At 35.6% G+C, this 19,373-nt stretch overlaps 1 long non-coding RNA gene across 3 annotated transcripts in view; it reads right to left on the bottom strand.

Annotated features, from left to right (window-relative positions):
• LOC137862171 (uncharacterized) overlaps nucleotides 1-19,373 on the bottom strand; it is a 235,464-nt gene that overhangs the window by 166,692 nt on the left and 49,399 nt on the right. For all 3 annotated transcript variants that reach the window (XR_011100073.1, XR_011100074.1, XR_011100075.1), the window contains exon 3: nucleotides 5,997-6,064. This is a non-coding gene — a long non-coding RNA (uncharacterized lncRNA). The remainder of the gene's footprint in view (nucleotides 1-5,996; nucleotides 6,065-19,373) is intronic.

Below are 19,373 nucleotides of genomic sequence, written 5' to 3'. Positions count from 1 at the left end.
AAGAAGCAGCTGATAGAAGACTTGGCCCATAGAAATCAAACAAAGAAGTATTGTACATTTTTATTTACTCCAAGAAAGATTTTTCTCTTGGGTAGTTCACAGCCAGACTTCCATTTCTGTGCTTGGTCTTTTCTGTAAACTCACAGCCATCCCAGTGCTTCAAACATCTCCTACAAGTCATCCTGATTGATAGCACAGAAAAATGTATGGGAGAGTTTAGAGGGACCCTGGAATGCGTTAAATGCTGCAACACAAAAATCTTACATGGCGGCATCCTCAGTCTAGAACCCAGGATAAATAAGGTCAACACCACATGCATAAATTTGCCATCTTGTGGGAACAGCAAAATTGAGGACTAACTCTACCCATACTGTTTCTCATTTCTAGCAGTAATTCTTGTATTAACTTTGCTGTGGCCCAAACAATCAGGATCTGTATAGCAGCAACATGCCAGAAAAGTTGATCAGGCTCCAGGAAAATTTTAATCCAGGAAAGGTTCAGGAAACTGAAATAAAGAATTGTTTCCTTCGGGAAGAAAAGTAAATTTAAAGGCCAGGCTGGTCCTAGTATGTATTTGTTCATAACTGCGTAAAGGAGACTGGCTGTGCCATCTACCCTATCTTGTTTAGGTGGCTGACCGTACGAGCACAAAGTTGCTATGCTGGTTCCGACTTTGTTCACAGTTACCCCCACTGGGCCCAGCACTCAAGAGAGATCACATAGTAGTTCATCATCCCTAGCAGGAGAAGTTCCATACACTGATTTTATTTCAAGCACACGAGAAAACATACGGAAACAATATAACGAAAAATATTAAAAGAAAAAATAATAAAAAATAAAATACTTCAAGCACAAAATGACTCTGCTAACTATGTTCGAATCATACCAAACACTGGCATTGTGCCTCCTTGGGGGAGGCAGTTTGCCAGAAGGTTGCCACAGGCAGCTAGTAATTGCCTACACACAATGGGCAAAAGAGATTAAGCTTAAATATCTGAAGGTTTGTTTTAAAAATATTTTCACCATATTTAAAAAATAAAGCAGTATTTTATTCTTCATATTGAAGCCATTAAGCCAATTTATACAACACTAAAACACTCCTCATTTCCACAGGTCACCCCTGTAACTGCTTCCCTTCCCGGGTGTCCTGCCTTAGTGTGTGCGCATACTCGTGCAAGGCTGCAAAGTCTGGGGAATTCCTCGAAGACACTCAAGTCCCATGCTACGTGTTTGGAAGAATTAACCTTGCAAGGACTTGAATAGATTGGAGGTTTCTACAAATTGCTTTCAAATCCAGTTCTTATACTGGATGATAACTGATATTACTGGAGAGAGCTATAGAAAAGCCTCTACATATTCTAATCTATTTCACCATTGTTGTTTCCTGTTTCATGCTGAAGCCAAAGGGTTAAGGGATGTGACAGTTTTAGTGAGGTAATGATACCGAAAGGCTTCTTTTCTTAAGGCAGGCAGGCTGAGATTATGTTTTCCTAACATTACCATGAATGATTTGGTTGTAGTGAAAGGCTTGATTCGTTCTTTGCTATCAGTAATTGATAAAGACAGAAAATGTAATACAAGGCAGAGATTTGGGAAATTTTGTTTTAAGACTGTGACTGAAAAGTCTTCTGTCTAACAGTACATGTTCCCTCTGGATTGACTAACCTTTACAATTTTTCCACAAACTGATTCTGCTGAATAGAAATTGATTAATGAGCTCAGACACAGAATTGTCACTAGAAAATAGCCATTGAAATTCTGGTCAGCAATCACTAGCCCCAGGGTCAAGGAAGACCATGGACCAGCTTAGCTGGAAAAGGAGCAGTTTTCATTTTTCTTCTCGCTAACTTAATTTCAACTGTGCCTGGTGGCATTGGTGCTGCCGGGACTCTGTCATTGGCCTTTTTGATAAACCCATGTTCTGAGGGCTTCTTTGCTAAACTATAAAAATGCCTTCAAGGCTATAATTTCATTGGCCGTAATCCCCTCTGCCTTCAAGGCTTGTAAAGTTATTTACACCTGTGCAAAATAAAAGTTGGAGCTACACACTGCCTATCATTCCAGACCTTAGTGGCATCATCTGTGACATTACCTCTAAAGATTCCAACCATTAGTGCTGCCATTGGAACATGCATGCTGTAGTAGCGTGAAGCTTACTTAAGAGGGGATTCACTTCACTTTCATTTCAATCTACTTCATACCACTGTTTTAAGCCCTTCATACATATAAGAATTCAAAGAGCTTCCTATGGACGATGTTAAGCCCTCTCCTCCAGAAGTTTGCATCTGCTGGCCTGAGAGAGTGGTTTTGCAGTCAGATCAGTCCTTCAGGCTGTTTGAAAATCTCTCATGTTCAACAGATGCGAAAGGACAAAGAAGTGGGAAATCAGTCCTCCTCCTGTTTTGGCCCCTTATTTGGTGCTGTGGAATAAGAAGAATGTGAGAAAAATAGGAAAAGGAAAGGAGAGCAAAGCCATAGTAAGGGTACACCATCAACAGAAGTAGGTAACTAGCATGCAGAATGACTGGAGAGGTAATAGCCTTGAAAACTGAAATCTTATATTTACCTAGACACATTCACAAGTTTTAGTCATCGTGAAGGGGAGGCTGGGGGAAAGATATTATCAACAGATACCCCCATGACAGACTGTGACAGGGGTACTTCCCTCCTCAGTTCTGCTAGGAAGGCCAGTACTCACCCATGAGATAGCTGCAGCCATCCTATCACAACTGACACCAGTATCTTTTCTTGGAGAATTTGAATCACCATTTCTTGAACTGTGACATTCTCACATGAACAGAACATTGAAGAAGAATTTGAAATTCCAATCTGAAACACTTTGCTTTGTCCCATTTACCAGAGATTTGCTTATTGACTTCAAAAAATATCCTTATAGATTAAAATACTCTCTTTCTACCCTCATCTTGCCAATTATTTTCAGGAAATGAAATAATAAAATGTCTTCCCACTCTTGGTCAATATTAGGTATTTATAGATGGGGGGAGGAAGGGAAGGATGGCGACACTATTAGGTAATAATTGGAATGTAATTTCCTTTGTTATATTAAATATTTAATTATATTAAATTCAAAGGTTGTCATTATTGTGGTTTTAATCATTATGCCTCAAATAAATCAGTAGATGCATATTTTATATATAAATCAAACAGTTAACTATGGAAAAAAAAAAACAATCTACACAAACAATACAGAAAAATTACATTTTAAAATTGTTGAATTTAATTTAATTTAACTGATTTAATTTAATTTTAAAATATTGGAAACTATGTAAATAGTTGAAAAATGAATCACATCACCATTATATTTTGTAACATATGCTGAATTTGTGGAAAGACGGAAATTTGGGAATTATTAAAGAAATTTCATATTTTATCAATTTTTTTTTTTGTGGTAGTTATTCTATCACTAAGGAGATGCTTTATCTGTGGAGTTAGCTTTTTTTTTTTTCCTGTGATATTCTAATACATTCATTTTTGATTGTTTTTGTGCTTTAACAACATTACATTTATTATTTATTCAACAGCTCTACAGTTTTAAACATCAAAAAGATCAGCCCCGTCTTGTTTGTTTTATTCAGACATTCTATTCTAATTCTCAATTTCCTTGATTTCTTTGTTTCCATTGTGTGTTTCATGAGCAGATGCAGTCTTCATAGCTTATTCAAACAGAAATAATACAACTTGAAACTTATTTCACTGATGCGAACATTGTTAATTCCTGAGGTGTTTTTCACTCATTGAACTAGGGAGGTGATTGTCTTATAATTCAAAGATAGAAGGTTCCTGACATTCACATTTATGTACACTACAAGACATTCAACCACACTTTTCCCACTTGCAAGATGGGTGTCAGGAATTTCTTAGGGATACTGTGATAAAAAAATATTTGCTTTTGGATCTAGTACGGAACAGAGATCCTGTGCTAAGACTGGTGACGTTAGTCCAAAACCTGAAAGCCCTATGTCCATGGGTAGCACTATACCTGAGCTATTAATTTGTACTTTTTTAGCAAGGTTTTTAGTCAGTTCACTAAGAGCTGCATATGTACACAGTAGTCCTGGAGGTAGTGGGGGAGATCTCTTTGCCAAGCTTCACTTGGGCCCTTTGCACCCGTGGCATCCTTAAGGAACAAAAATAAACAAACAAACAAAAATCCGAAAGGCTATATTTCTATATTTGCTCTCTATTTTTGAGAATGTTACCCTTACTATTCCTCAGCCATGTATGCCTCTTCTTAGTTGAACTGTAGTGCAAAACAGGTTGACTTTAAAAGATAGCAATAAATCATGCCAAAAAGCTCATGTGGAATTAATTGTATTCAACACATACTGGTGTATTTTTGTGGCTTTTTCTAGCTAGCCACAAAAATAAAAGCAGCCAGTTAACTAGAATTGTTTTTTACATTAAAAAGCCAAACACTTCAGACACAAAATTGATAAGTATTAATGAAGTATGCACACAAATGCAGAATCCATTCCAATGCACATCCTAGATTTGCTTTCTCCAATGCTCTCATTGTCACAATAATTGATATATAATAAATTATAACAACACCTTGCATCTGAGAGAAGTGGTAAACAGCACACGGGTTTTGCTGCCTGGAAATAGAGTATTTCTTGTTATAATGATAGCCAGACAAAAAACATACAGGCCTGAGTAGCTTCTTCAGGATTATTTTCATTAGATGTCATAAGGTCCCTGGGTACTTGTACAATCAGTAACACTTCACAGAGCCTTCACTTCTAACAAATAATTAGCTAAAATTGAACCAGAGATTTCTTACATGCATGTCATAGATTTGATATGAATAATGAGGGAAAAGGTTAACAGCAGGTCATAGGCAGTTCCCTATCTTCCAGCTTATTTATTCAGTGAAATGAGAAATTGATCACATTATTTCGTATAGAAGAAACTGATTCATTACAATCACCTCTGAATTGGCAGTTTTTGCTCTAGGCAATTTCAGAACATTACTTATGCTTAAACAGTTACTGGTAAGGTCATTTTACAACTTGTAATCACCTCTCTGACCTCTTAACGACCATATTCTCAAAAGATGAAGCATACGTGAAAATTGATAAAAGCATATATATGAACAGAAAACTAACAGTTAAACAAGAGGAGCTGAGCAAATAAAACCACAAAACTGAAATAAGGATGAAAATATTCGGGTGCACTAAGAAAATATTGAGAAGACATCATAGCTTGTGCATTAAAAGCACATTGTCATCCCTATTTTGACAAGATACCTATTGGAGGGAGAATTATTCTGATAATGCATGCATTATTAACTGTTGGAGGGAAAGAAACAGCAAAGGTGATGGAAACAACTACAGGTAAGCATCTGAAGCTGGAGGTGATGCTAAGGGCCTAGAGGACGGAAAAGGCTAGTTCTTTCCCCCAAGAAAAATGAGGGTCATTACTCTCTCTTCCACTGGCCCATACATGCTCCATGCCTTGGAGAACATTTTTACCAACAGTTCCTCTTGCTACATTAGTGTCACTCCAACCAGAGTGTATTTTCAGTCAGACCCCATTCTTGGGACAGAATGAGGAACTGCAGACCCTGCAAAGCCAGGATCTATTCATTCCCAAATACAGAGACATACTGGGGCAAGTTAGGCTGAAAACTGCAGCGTCTGAGAACCAGTATCATGTGAATGTTGCAGAGTGCATGTACTGCTAGGCGCTGGATTAGATGGAAGATATTCAAGTGCAATATTCTAATAAAAGAAATGGGTTTGTTTGACTATTTTTGCAAAAGTGAGCCCATAATTCAGGTAATGTATCCCATTGTGTGTTATAAGAACATGAAGAAAATTTTAAGAAGTGGGCTTTGTAATTTGAAAACAGCGAGATAGAAAAGTGCAGAGCTTTTGGTAGCAAAAGGGTGTAAATTATCATAGTATTAACTGCTTAACATGACATTCATTAAGCCTGTTACTGAAGAGCTACAATTACAAAGAAACATTACTTACATATTTCAGTTGGAATAACTTTCTCAATTATGGTTGTTAGCTGCAATGTCAAAAAGGCATCATCATCACTGCAAAGCATAAGAAAATGGTATTTTAAAAGTAATTCTGGTCAATAACTGAACTAAGATATGTTCAAGGATAAATTAAAACATAAAACATAATCTATGAATTTATATATTTTTAAAGCACCTGTGTTCCTTATACTTGGGAGGCTAATGTTCAGATTTACAAAAGGATTTAAGCGTCTAACAAAGGATTAAGAGGCCTTCTATATGCTTCTATACCCCACTCCTTCAAACTTCATCCTGACTTCACAGTTGCTTAAGTCTATAATCACTTATGTGTTCATAGTTTACAAAGTGCTTAATTGTCGCTTTTGCACTTGTGATAACTGGTTTCTCACTAGAAGGAGGAAGCAGCTTGAGATTATTTAGCAGCTAAACCAGCCCTTTTCTTATGTTCTCTCAGAAGCCAATATTCCCAAGGTACAGCAGACAGATAGGTGCTATCAGAACACACCCAATGAAAGACTCATATAAATCACAGCTGTCAAATGACTCCCAAAATGTGATCAAAGAAGAGGGAGACATCTCAATGTTTATTCAGTGGAATAAGGAATCTAGAGAAGTTTCACAGAATCTAAAGAAGTTTCTTGTCTTCCAAGAGAGTTAATGAATCCACAGGCTGTGAAGACCTAAGAGTATGCTGAGGTAGTGGAGAGGATGAACACAGGATTCACATAGACAGAGAAAGGATAAGATGACAAAGAGGATTCTCCAGCCCAGTGATTCAACTGCAAGGAAAGTGTTAAGTGTTCAGGTCCCTGATCATGCTACTTGTTTGGGATTCAATGATTCAGTTTGATCCCTGCTGTAGAAACAGTTTTAAGGCACTTCATTCTCTCTGTTTAATTTAGGAGGAAAAAAGGTACCTAAATCTGAAGCATACCGGTATTCAACAATTCATCTGGAGATTTTGTTCTAGATCTCTTAATGCACATTGAATAATAATAATAATAAAGTTAATAAGCAAATGTCCGTGTCCCTTTCCTGAATGTGAGATTCACTGTAGCTCCTTAAAATTGCATACAAAATAACAGGAACAAATTTGGTAAGTTTTGTCAGCATCTTCTTTGAAGGTGGTCTAAATAGTTTTGCAACAGTTCCCACCCTTCTTTAATTTAAATCACATGAGTTCTTGATGCTTCCAACAGCTTAAGGAAGATGGAGAGCAAATCTAAAGCTAAACATACAACATGCATTCAAGTGCAGTTTTGATATCTGCTTTAAATAAAGGTATTGCTTAGCCATGAAACATTTCTTGGCAACAAAGCTGTAGAAATGTAGGTTAATTGTAAAACAGCCCTAAAAATTGCATTTGTGTGGTTTAAAACACGCCTGTAATAATCACATCATTAATCAATTACTGATGTATGTACAGGTGGATTTTATGGTATACCCACTAGAAACTGGACAGACACCTACATCTTCCTTGTCTTCAGGATGCTTAATTTGCTCAAATTTGTGCAATATGTGTATGGAATGGGAACTACGTGGTTAAAAAAGAAACAGTAAACATCTAGTTGAAAAAATAGCTAAGAATGTTCATAGAAATGTGTGCAAATGTTTTCACTAGCAAACAATACTCCAAGTATTTTCGTTGTGAATGCCAATATATTTGACTCTCATGGCATATCATTGGCCTGTTTACCTGAAGTATGCAAGTAGAACATTAACAGCAGCAAAAATGTATCAGGTCCATATTTCATGTACTTTCCAACATATATAATACTTTTTTTTTTTTTTATCAAAGCTATTCCATTTTTTAACCAAGAAGCAAGACAAGTTTAGTCAAAGGAGAACTTTCCACTTCCTCTAAAATTGTCATCCCTATACTATGTCATTTAAGACAGTTTTGGTTTAGCTTCTTCCCCCTATTCAGGTTTTGTCATATTGCTAGGCTGCTGCTTACATTCCCTCACACAACACTCCTGTAGATTTAAACCCTCTTTTGTGTAAGTGCAGCAGCTTTGGCTCTGGCCAAAGCTTCTCTTGCAGCAGGCTTTCCATCTCTTCATAGGCAGGATGGGGTAGCCCAAATACAACAGATACATGACCACAAAACAGATTCCTCTTTTTTGTCCACCCCTTTTCCAGAGTTTCAAATTCGTCAGAACTCTTGATTTACAATTTGTATCTGGTAGGACATACAGTATTTGAAACAACAAGGCATTTTTCAATGTTTCTAAAAGCTTGACTTTTTCTTTTCCTTTTCCTTCCTTTTTTTTTTTTTTTTTATTATTTTTCTTTTGTTCTTTCTCCAAAATTCTAGCTAGCACCAAAAGTATGTGGAGCTAAACAAAATAGCACATACATATGCAGCCCCTTGCCAGCCACAGCATCTCATAATCACTCTTTCATCTGTGCCATCAGCTGTAACAGAAGACTAGATAAAGATAAGGGAAGACATTCCTGCTGGAAAAATGTGCTCTGTTGCTTTTACAACTCATTACATTTCTGTAAATCCTTTCAATCCTACTCCTATTTAGACTCAGTAGATCTGCCAAGGCATTAAGACCTCAGCTCTTTGTTTTCCTCTTGGAAATTTTCTATTTTGTGAAGTCAGTGTATATATTGTGGATTTAAATAAAACTTTTGTTTTGTTTTGTTTTAAGAGGATGTGACCATCCCATTATTCTAAGGTGTTCCTATATGAATGAGCACTCTCAAAATTCAGCAACAATATTCATTACTTGGTACAGGAACAGCTCTGAGAAACATCACAGACATATACAGTGCATTCACCACTGGGACAAATTCCTAATCTCTGTGAACTATGGGATCTCAACCAGAATTCAGAAACTGTCTGCAGACCGAATCTCCAGATTGTCAGAAATGCACATAATTAGTAGCTAACTTTGTCTTGCAAAAGTCCTTATCTGATCAAATTACAGTATGTTGCCTCAAAGCTCCATGGCAGCATTCAGAATTATTTCATTATTTCAGATCTTTTATTGGTACAGTTTTGTCTGACACTCAGGAAACATTTTTCAGGAAAAAATAAAACACAATTCCTGTCACAGGTAGTTTATTACCCTTGCCCTTATATCTGTAATTTGCAGTGGTGGCTAGAAATATTTCACTTATGTGTACTTTTCCTTGCAAGATCAAAGTTCAGTTCTACAAAAGCCTAAATAATGAATAACTTTGCAAATGTTATTAATTCAAATGTTAAGAACTGAGCACCTTCTCCAAAGACAACATAAAGATCGGGAATTAGCCATATGAAAAAGAAACTGTTTTTCTCCTTTGGAACCATTATGTCTAATCAGTAGAGTTGCCTTGGGCCCTAAGCTGAATCAACTGTTTAATTGTAACCAAATATGAATGTCAACAAATCAACAGATATAGTACAGTTTCTCTGACAAAACTAGAATCTGCTTACATTTTCTACAAAATATATCTTCACAAAAGCTGTAAAATTTTGTAGACTAAGTGTTCCAGCTTCTATTTATTGCTTCCAGGATGGACTTTCTCATCACAGAGATAAAGTGATGAAAGAGAAAATTGAGCATGTGACCTAATGCTTAAGTCTAAAATTAAGTGATGCTGTAGAAAATTATTTTGTGGAAGTATTTTAAAGGATTTTAAAGTATTAAAAAATCATTCTAACAGAGAGCAGAATATAACTGTGATTTTTTTTCAGGCTAACTGTAGACAGACCTATTCCAGAATAGTTGTACAAATTGCAGCTACAAATGCCTAAAAAATAGTTAACATCCCATTTCTGTAGCAATTGTATCATATCCTTTCTTCATTCAAAGGTTCCTAAATCCCTGTAATAAATTGAAGATATTTCATTTTAGAGACGAGCAGATTCCATAATGAGTTAAGCCTCTTTACAGTTTATTTTAATAAAGCACAGCTTTCTAAATATACAGAGGCAATAAAACATGCAGGTTGCAGCAATAATATGTTTAGTAGCCTTGCTTGATAAAATGGAAATGTTTGCATGTTTCAAATTACGAGCAATTTAAAGTAGGAAGTAAGCAAACTAGCTCTTGCGTTATGAAGCTTGACATTGTTAAGCCTTAAGAGAACACATACTTCAAAGTCATACAGACTGAAATATGCCCTGTAAGCTTGGCAAGAGGAGCAGTGCCATAATGATGTACCGCACAACAAAAATCACCAGACTTCCATTTCAGTACAATGTTGCCTAGTTTTAAACTTTAAAAAAATGTACTAGTGTTGTTATTTTAAAAATTAATTCATCATTTTCTTACGAAAAGATCAATACATAGGAAAAGCACAAGAATGTCTTCCTTTGGATATCAACCAACAAAAATAATCACTGTAAGTTATAGTAAGAATTGTACCAGTATTTTAGCTGAATTTACAGAGTCAGAAATATCACTTGATAATGAATCTATTAATAATATTAGGGCAAATTACTATAATTTTCCCCTGCACCAACATAAGTGTGGAGACACTCTTTCCTATATGAATTTGTAATTATTCCGCAGATGTTTAAAACTGTATAATTTCTCCCCATGAATACCAGAATTAAAGAAAATACTACTTACTTACAAACCTAAATGTAATAATTCCTAATTCTTTGTTGATCTGTAGTTAGAATTCAATTAAATTACTGTATATGTGAAATAAAAAAATGTTAAGAATTCACTAGAAACACAAACAGAAATAATAAAAAGAAAATCTCAACCTAAGCAGCCTCTGACTCATCTATCAAATCAGCCTGAAATGTGATGACTTTTCAAACCTGTAGCTACTTTATTTCAGAATACAACTGATTCAGAGATGTAGCCACATGGCTTTGCATAGATTTATTCTCAAAGAAGGCAGCAGTATGAAATATGTTCATAAGTCCACAACCAGTTACATACATAAATGTTTTGAAAAAGAAATGTCACTAATCTCATCCATTTGTTCAGCTAACAAACTGATAGCTAATAAGATACCTATAGACAAAACAAACGTGTAAGCATATCTAAAGTTTTTCTAAAAATAATTAACTTGTTTTGAGAATCATTTCTAATTTTGTGTCCATAGCAATATTACAATACCACAGTAGTTCCTCTCTTTATATAATGGTTCTAAAAATATGCATTTTAAAAGTAGTTTGAATTTGTTGACTTAAACAAAACAGTTAAATGACTGTTAAGTCATGTAAGCAAAATTATTTATCTTATTGCACATTCACCCAAATCTCTTGAATTTAATTCTGCCCATTTTTGACTGTAAGCAACATTTAGTGAACCTTCCTATTTTTCCTCTGTTCATTTAGCAATCATTTAGATGAAATTCAGTGGCCAATACTAGACATCTTTTTACATAACACTCTGGATATTATATGTAAAATGTTGTTGGGGCCTTATAAAAATATTCTTGACAAAGTTCCACAACAGAATTTAAAATTACTATTCCTATTCAACCTGTTAGCACTAAACTACAGTTTAAAAATAAAAATAAAATAAAAATAAAAATAAAAATAAAAATAAAAATAAAAATAAAAATAAAAATAAAAATAAAAATAAAAATAAAAATAAAAATAAAAAAGGAAGGGGGGAAGCTCTTATAATATTTCTTCAAGTATTCTAGAAAAATCTATCTATCCTCCAAAGCTCTTTTATTCCTAATACACAGAGTATGCATATGAGCACAGAGGTGCTCCCTTTGGAAATATTGCTAGCAAACAGCAAGAGCTGAGAGACCTTACATATCTGTTTCGCAGAGATTGTTAGGTAATAAAAGGATAATACTGTAAGCTATCTGAATGAGATATTCCAAACTGACTAATTAATAGCAAATATTAAGTCATGCAGGTGCTTTTGAATATCTTTGGCTGTATGTTCAAACACAACAAATGCCAAACAATTTTAAAGGCCTTGTCTTGTAACCACTTGTGCCTATGTAATATAACTTTGAGATGCTGCCTGGAAGACTGCTATAGCAATCTGACTCCCAAGAAGAGTATTTTATACATATTACAAATATTTCACATTTTTCTATCACATTCTAACACTCAGTGAAGTTTTAAACCTGAAACTCTCTTGTTCTGACACTCTCAAAGCCTTTAACAAAGGACTAGAGCCACTAAGCACAGAGGAACACAGAGATGCCCTTCCCTGCATCAAACATATTTGCTTAGCAGCTGTCTTGGCACTTCTGTGCAGAGCACAAAGTGGGATAACCTTCTTTGCTGGGAAGAACACCAGACTACCTCTTTTGCTGCTTTGTGCCTTTACAGAAGACAACTGTTATGTGACTCCGAAATTCTGCACTACATCCTCATTCACACTGATGCACAGAAGTTTCTAGCAGCCTTCATAAAGTTTTATTAGCCAAGTTTAAAACACAAGACTTGCCATGGGAGTTCACACAACGGTGGTCATGGAAGGAGATGTGTAATACACGATTTCTGTCTCCTGCATCTTTGCTTATATGCTAGGAGACTGAACCTTCTCTTCTAAACAATTACAAAGTGATAGCACCAGCAAACCAGTCTTTGTTCAACCAAAGCCAAACACTATCTCTTCGAGCATACATGCTGTATGCAGTTTGCCTTTTTCCTAAAAACAAGAAACATTAGTCAATTCAGCAGAAAGATGCTTGTGGATTTCTGTGGGCTCGTGTCATCACAAAAGGAATTGACCAGTTTGATCCGGACTATATGCAGGTGATATGTCCACTCTGCTGACTCTGATTAAATGGACAGCTTCCATGGCCTATAAAATAAAAACGTGCACCTTTTTGGTTTGACCTTTTTTTTTTTTTTTTTTGAAGCCATGCACGTTGAGAATCAGACTGCTTTGTCAGATAATGCTTTCAGTTGATGCTTTTGAAGACCTGAATGCATGTAGCTCCTGACAATGATTATATGCACGTGTTCCATATAATTCCAAAAGAACACCCATTATGAAAGATTAGTACAGTTGTGCTTATGATGTATTTAGGTCGTCTGTTACTGAATATTTCTACTGTCAGTACAACAAAAGTGTGATGATCACAGTTAAAGCTTAACAAAGAAAATGCTGTCAGGCAATTAGTAAGCTGAAGTCAGCAGTACTAAAGTGAAATATATCATGTTTGGAATAGCAGAGTGGTTTGCTTGTGATAAATGTTGAAACAGGTCCTCATACACAGAACACATCCTAACCTTGGAAAAAAGTTCTGTTTGCAAAAGTAATTAAATAAATAAATTGATGCAGCTTAAGCTTATTATTAGATTCCTTACTTTTCTTTCCAGAACAGCCTCAGTCACTGGGCTTCCAAGAAGTGAGCATTCACTATAACACAATTGCCTTTTGTATGAAAAAGATAACAGCAGCACACCTTAGGAAAGAAAAGACTGTATACTACAAAGACATGTTTAAGAGAAAGGAGCGTCTATGAAATGAATCATCTCAAAGACCACAAAGATTTTCGGGAAAACACAAGTGATTCTTATTCTTGAAAGACTAACAAAAGGAAAAGGAAAAGGAAAAGGAAAAGGAAAAGGAAAAGGAAAAGGAAAAGGAAAAGGAAAAGGAAAAGGAAAAGGAAAAGGAAAAGGAAAAGGAAAAGGAAAAGGAAAAATAATTTTGCAAAATACAGTAAAATCAAAACCAGCAAGAGATCTTTCCAAAGTCTCTAAGCCTTCCCAGTTGACAGCTAGGCAATTACAAAGGATACAAAACTAGCATGTTTTTAGAAAGGGAATGACTAAATTCAGGTATAGCCTGAGCAATACAATTTCAAAAGTTAGTCAATACTGGGTGACTTACAATTGGTATTAGTTTGTTCTAAAATGTTTTACAGACACAATTTTGAATTGTCAGTTTTAATCTTAGCATAGTTATCATACTTATGGAAAAAAAATCCTACTATAATATACTATAAGAATAGAGGCCAGCTCATGCCTGAAGTTTTTACAAAACCAATGGGATAGATTGGGAAGAGGATGCACAAAATGAGAGGAGCAACAGCAAAAATAAGGCAGGCCGAGAACAGAGTGAAATAAAAAATAAATCTGTAAGAATGAAAAGTGGGAAGAGTGAGAAAAGGAAACAATAATTTGGCCTGAAAATATGTTTAGGAGAGACTCCTTCCAGCTGTCTGTATGGAATGATGCCTTCCTGCAGGCTTGCAGTGAGTAGTCAGTGAAGGTGAACAAAGAGAACCAATAAGTAAACCACATCCTATAAACTGCAAATCACACGACCACTCCTTTACAATAAGCTGGCAAATGTTCTCTGATAGTCTTTTGGTATTGTTTGGTGGGGTATGTGCCTGTAATGGAATCCATAAGTTAAATAACCCTGTCATTTGGCACGTGCTGCAGTTATGTCATAACAATGACAAACCCACACACAGTTGTACATATCTGGCCCAAAGCTTTTTAAGGTTGTGATTTCAGGACAAGAAGTTGATTTTGGAAGTCCACCATTGTTATTTCATAGAAAGGGAATACTACATCTCCACTAATTGTGATGACTCTTACTGAGCCACTGAATTATGTCAGGTGCAAGCTGTGACTGTGACACACTGGCTAACAGATTATTGACTTTCCACATTCTTCATATAAGAGTAGCAGGTACTACGCAAGCAGGTGGAACCAGGTTGCCTACATATTTATGACTTCATTTAACTTTACAGTAAATCTTAGAATTTATGTAATTGCAAATGCGCTATAATGACAGAACGTCTATGAGCACTTGATACTTAATCGTATTTCACCATTTGTCCTTAATGAAATATATATTCTTCACTATGACGGCCAACAGCCTCTCAAAAATTTCTGAAAATATTTTTTTTTCCCTGAGGGAACAAGCATTCAGTTTTCTGTGAAGTTCTACTTTCTGTCTCACTAATCCCACTTAGTTCTAATAAAAAATTTATTCTCCCAAAGGAAAAGAAAATGCTCAAGTAGCTAGATAGTCCTCTGTTTCCTTGGTTCCTGCAGAGTCACAGACCTGGTATGGCTCTCTATCCCACTGGAGTGAATGCAAAGACAATGCCCTAAGTACTAGAGCAGGCTGTGTTCCACCTGCACTGCACAGCTGGTGGGCTTCAACAATCACTCCAGGGATTTTTTGCAAATAGAACTTGCAGACAGATTTGTAAAAAGAGGATGTAAGCCTTCAACTATTTACTGCTTTATTTGCCTCCAAGTGAAACAGCTTAGATACTAACTGTCTAAAAGGTAAGTACCAAGTGTAAGTCAGCTGAAAAGGCCTTTCACCACCCCATGAAGAGGCATTTTATATGCACTGTAAAATGAGAGGAATTGTTCTCTGAAACAGTTAATACCTTTATGCCAACTATCAGAGGAGATGCAACCAATATCTACCTGTGAAAATCAGATGAAAGCAATGTTCAACGTGATCTACCAGGCAGAAAGCGTGTAACATCACCACCTGAGGGGAGAACTCTGAAGATGCTCATGAAGTTCTGGCTGCACAGACCTCACTTCGTTGTTTGTATATCCTTCTAAATTCCCCAGCTGATCCAGGTTACAGTTTCTTAACCTGTTCCCTCCCCACTATCCCTCTTACTCTCTTACATCCTGTCGTCTCCCAGATACAGCTGCATAAGCTCCCTCATCTCCTATCTCCTTACACAGAACAATTACTTTACATTTCCGTTCAATACATTTTTGTATTTTTAATGTATGTTTTTGTATTTTTAATGTATGTTTAATGACAGTTGAAAAGAAAGAAAAAAAAAATACTTCCCAACTCTCAAATATGCAAAAGCACATCTCAGGAATTCTGTAGGAAGGAGACATATGATGGGACAGATAGTACAGTCTCATCATGGTGGCTCTACTTCAGCTTTTAATTACTTTTTGAGGGATAAGGGTGGACCAAGTTATTGGCAGTCTTAATTTTTTTTCACAGGACACCAGCCAATGCTGACAATATGGTATTTTTCAGGATGAAATAGTTTGATAAGGCAGAAGTCCAATGACATCAGGAAAATAGCCACAGCAGCATTACTAATGATAGCACTGCAAGTGAATAGGATTAATTTAGGTAGGTCACTTTTTTTTTTTTTTCTTCATCAGAGAACAATCAGACCTAATAAATATCTACAAGATGAGAATAAAAAATAATTAGTGCTTGCACTGAAACTATTTGCACAAAAATTAATTCCATCTGTAGTAAATCTTGACAGTAGAATGAAGTGCCAGGAGAAAACCAAGGATGCTTTATTTTGTCCTTCTTTCGCTATTTAGTATTTTTGAGGATATATGTTTTTGTAATCAGTGCTATTTGTTAAAGTTGTAATTAACTACGAACGGATTATGCCCAGTTATGCCAGACAATATATGCAGTTCAAAAGCTTTACAGTACGAAAGCATCTTTCCTGAGTCTACAGATTTCTGCACAGCAGGGGGGTCTTCAATGTTTTCTAAGCATTTATACATATCATCTCACATCACAGACTTAGCTATTACAAAGAGCCAGTGGTATCTTCCACACAAAGGTCATAGGCCACTGTTATTGACATATGCCTTTAATCCTTCGAACGCTTCAAAAGATGAAGATTAGCAGAAAACCTCAGAACTTGCACCCAGGAGATAACTATTGGTCAAAGAGCTGATATTATTGATGCTTACGAAAGAAGAAGAACGTGTAATTTATCTAATAAAAGTCGGGTCTTGTTTGCCTAGACTCCAGAGTTCTGACTGTTCCCTTGTTGAACTATTTGATTCCAAGTTTCATATAATAAATGCAAATGTTTGATTAGCTTTGCATCTTCTTAGGAGCAACCGGTATTATTGGGAGGATTTTATTCCTTGGTTTTCTCCAGAGTTTTTCTTCTTAAAGTCTTTGTTTCCTTTAGAATTCATTATAAACAACATAATTATATGCCTCTTTCTTCCTTGATTGAGAGCATTTCTTACAGATGATGATTTACCACTTGGAAATTACAAATAGCATGAATAGATACAATTATTATATTGCAGAATTTACTTTAAAATCCAGAAATGTAGTTTAGCTGAACTGTTCATAAATTATAAGTAGGCAGGTCACATTCTTTCCTCTAATCTTCATATATGACCCTTGATACAAATTCAACTTGTTCCTGAAACTGGATTAGAAGGTTTCCTCTGGAATGTGGGACAGATTTAAGGTTGGGAGGAACAGAAATGGAAATGAAATACAACTCAAAATAAACTACAGGAAAGAATTATTTTTATCAAGGCTCTTACAGACAATCACTATGTTTCAGTAAGATAGATTGTGCTCCAGCTGAGGTTTAACTTAGGTACAGAGTCTGACTAAAGCCCATTGAATTGACTGAAAAGCTTCCTATTGATTTTGACTAGACTTTGGCCCAAGTTTACAAAGATGCATTAACAACTCCTTTATTTTTCTATTCCCATTTTCTGTAGACAGGAAGGTAATACATTTAAAAGTTTAAACAGAGTTTGTATGAGACTAGCTGTGTTTTTATAGTGTCATCTGTTGTTATGTGATTTAAGTAAATAAATGTGAAATTATATATTATTTCTATTATTGTCCATATTATAATTTTATATTATATAACAATATAATTTTTATATTTATTATATTCATTAAATATTGATATATTTTGTGTAAGTATAAATAAATAAACTAAAGCTCAGCTCAGTTTCCTTGTATGTCGTTCTCTACAGCTTAAAAAAAATGAACCAAGAATAACTTTTTAAAAATGTTGTACACAGATGCCATAGTATTTGTCATTTCATTTCTGTACTTATTGAACTGTGAGAATGCAGAAGGTTTTTTTTGTTGTTTTTTTTTTTGCTTTAGGAACACATTTAAAGTAAAAACGTAAACCATTTCTTTTGGTGATGGTGTTAATTAATCAATTACTGAACCAAAAGCCTGGGAACTCTTTTACACTTGATGTGTACACTATGTCATTGTATGGATCCCGTCAGCGCATCAGTTACTGCTTGTACAAACACACACTAGGTAACTACACCAAGGGCTGCGTCAGTTTGTTACACATAGAATGGCCTGAAGCCCAATGAACTCAATCTAAGAATGCAATGACTTCAGTAGAGTCTTGCGTGTATGCATTTGCAACAGATGGCTATTCAACAACCAGTTCTGAGTATTTGAAACAGGCTCATCCTCTCTTCCAAAATGAGGGACAGAGCATCCATTAATGAAGTTAGGAGAGGAGAGGGTCAGGGGAATTAAAGATCAAAGAGCTGCAATTAGGCAATGTTAATGAGGAATGCTCTCAAAAGGTTCCCCCTTTTGTAAAAAGCCTTTAGTTTATTTTATAAACAGGACCCCATATAATGTAGAACCATTTAATCATTAATCCAAATTATTTTCAGGCTCCACTCTTTGCCTGAGAATGTTGTAAGTTAAGACTGCTAGCACATCAAGCATACTTTGAGTGAAATCAAAGTCAAAGCTCATATTCACTTCAGTAAAAGCACAGCTAGGGCAGTGATCAAGAACTTAATATCCTCATAATATCTGATATGAAGTCTCTTTTCTTTTATCATATATTTGCAGCTTAAATAAATAAATAAATACATCATTTTTCAGAGATGTGTAAAACACATTTACCATTTATTTCATAGCCCTTGACATTCCAAGAAAACAAACAAGATTCAAACTACAACTACAACAACAAAAAACCACACCTCAACTGGTTCTTATCCCACAGCTTGACACTCAAGGATTTGATCCTGGAAGTACTGACTAAAAACAAAGTTGACTCACATAGAAGAGCTTGCAGCTTATCTAAACAGATACTGTGATCTTGTCTAATCCATCCTTTCTCCTCGTCACACATTTCTAACCTTTTACTCATTCCAACATCGACATTTATCTGATCATGTAGTTAATGGACATAAAAGGAACCCTAAAAAAGGCAACAAATATATTTCAACGTGATGTAGACATGTATGACAAATGCTTGATAGAGTCAGAGAAGCACTCACTCTGCAAAATTATATTGTTTCATACAAAGAGATTGGGGGAAAAAAAGAAAAAAAATAAAAGAGAACAAACATCTGTTAATCACAATAAGAATGCAAAACCAAGAAGTAAACTTCTCTGGCCTATCACTAAATCTAAACCAAACAATCCCAAGGCATTTGAGGAACATTCTCCCATTCAGCTGAGTCACTGTCTGTGACTCCTGAGAAAAGAACCTCTCTCCCCAAGTCTTCCCTTATTGTTACTCATAATTTTCTGTGAGACAGAACAGGAGCACCCTACTTTCCCAGTGATAAGTCTGTAGACGGGTTCATTAGGCTTAGTGCAACTTAACTGCCTGCTCAGAGAAAAAAAACTATATGCCAAGGAACTATAACAGAAGTTCAAAGTAAGGAAGCCAAACAGTTATCAATACTGTGTTG

The sequence above is a fragment of the Anas acuta genome, chromosome 10 (genome assembly GCF_963932015.1).
Source record: "Anas acuta chromosome 10, bAnaAcu1.1, whole genome shotgun sequence".
Lineage (NCBI taxonomy): Eukaryota > Metazoa > Chordata > Aves > Anseriformes > Anatidae > Anas > Anas acuta.
The sequence above is the reverse complement of the archived record's forward strand: the minus strand, read 5'-3'. Positions and strand labels throughout refer to the sequence as shown.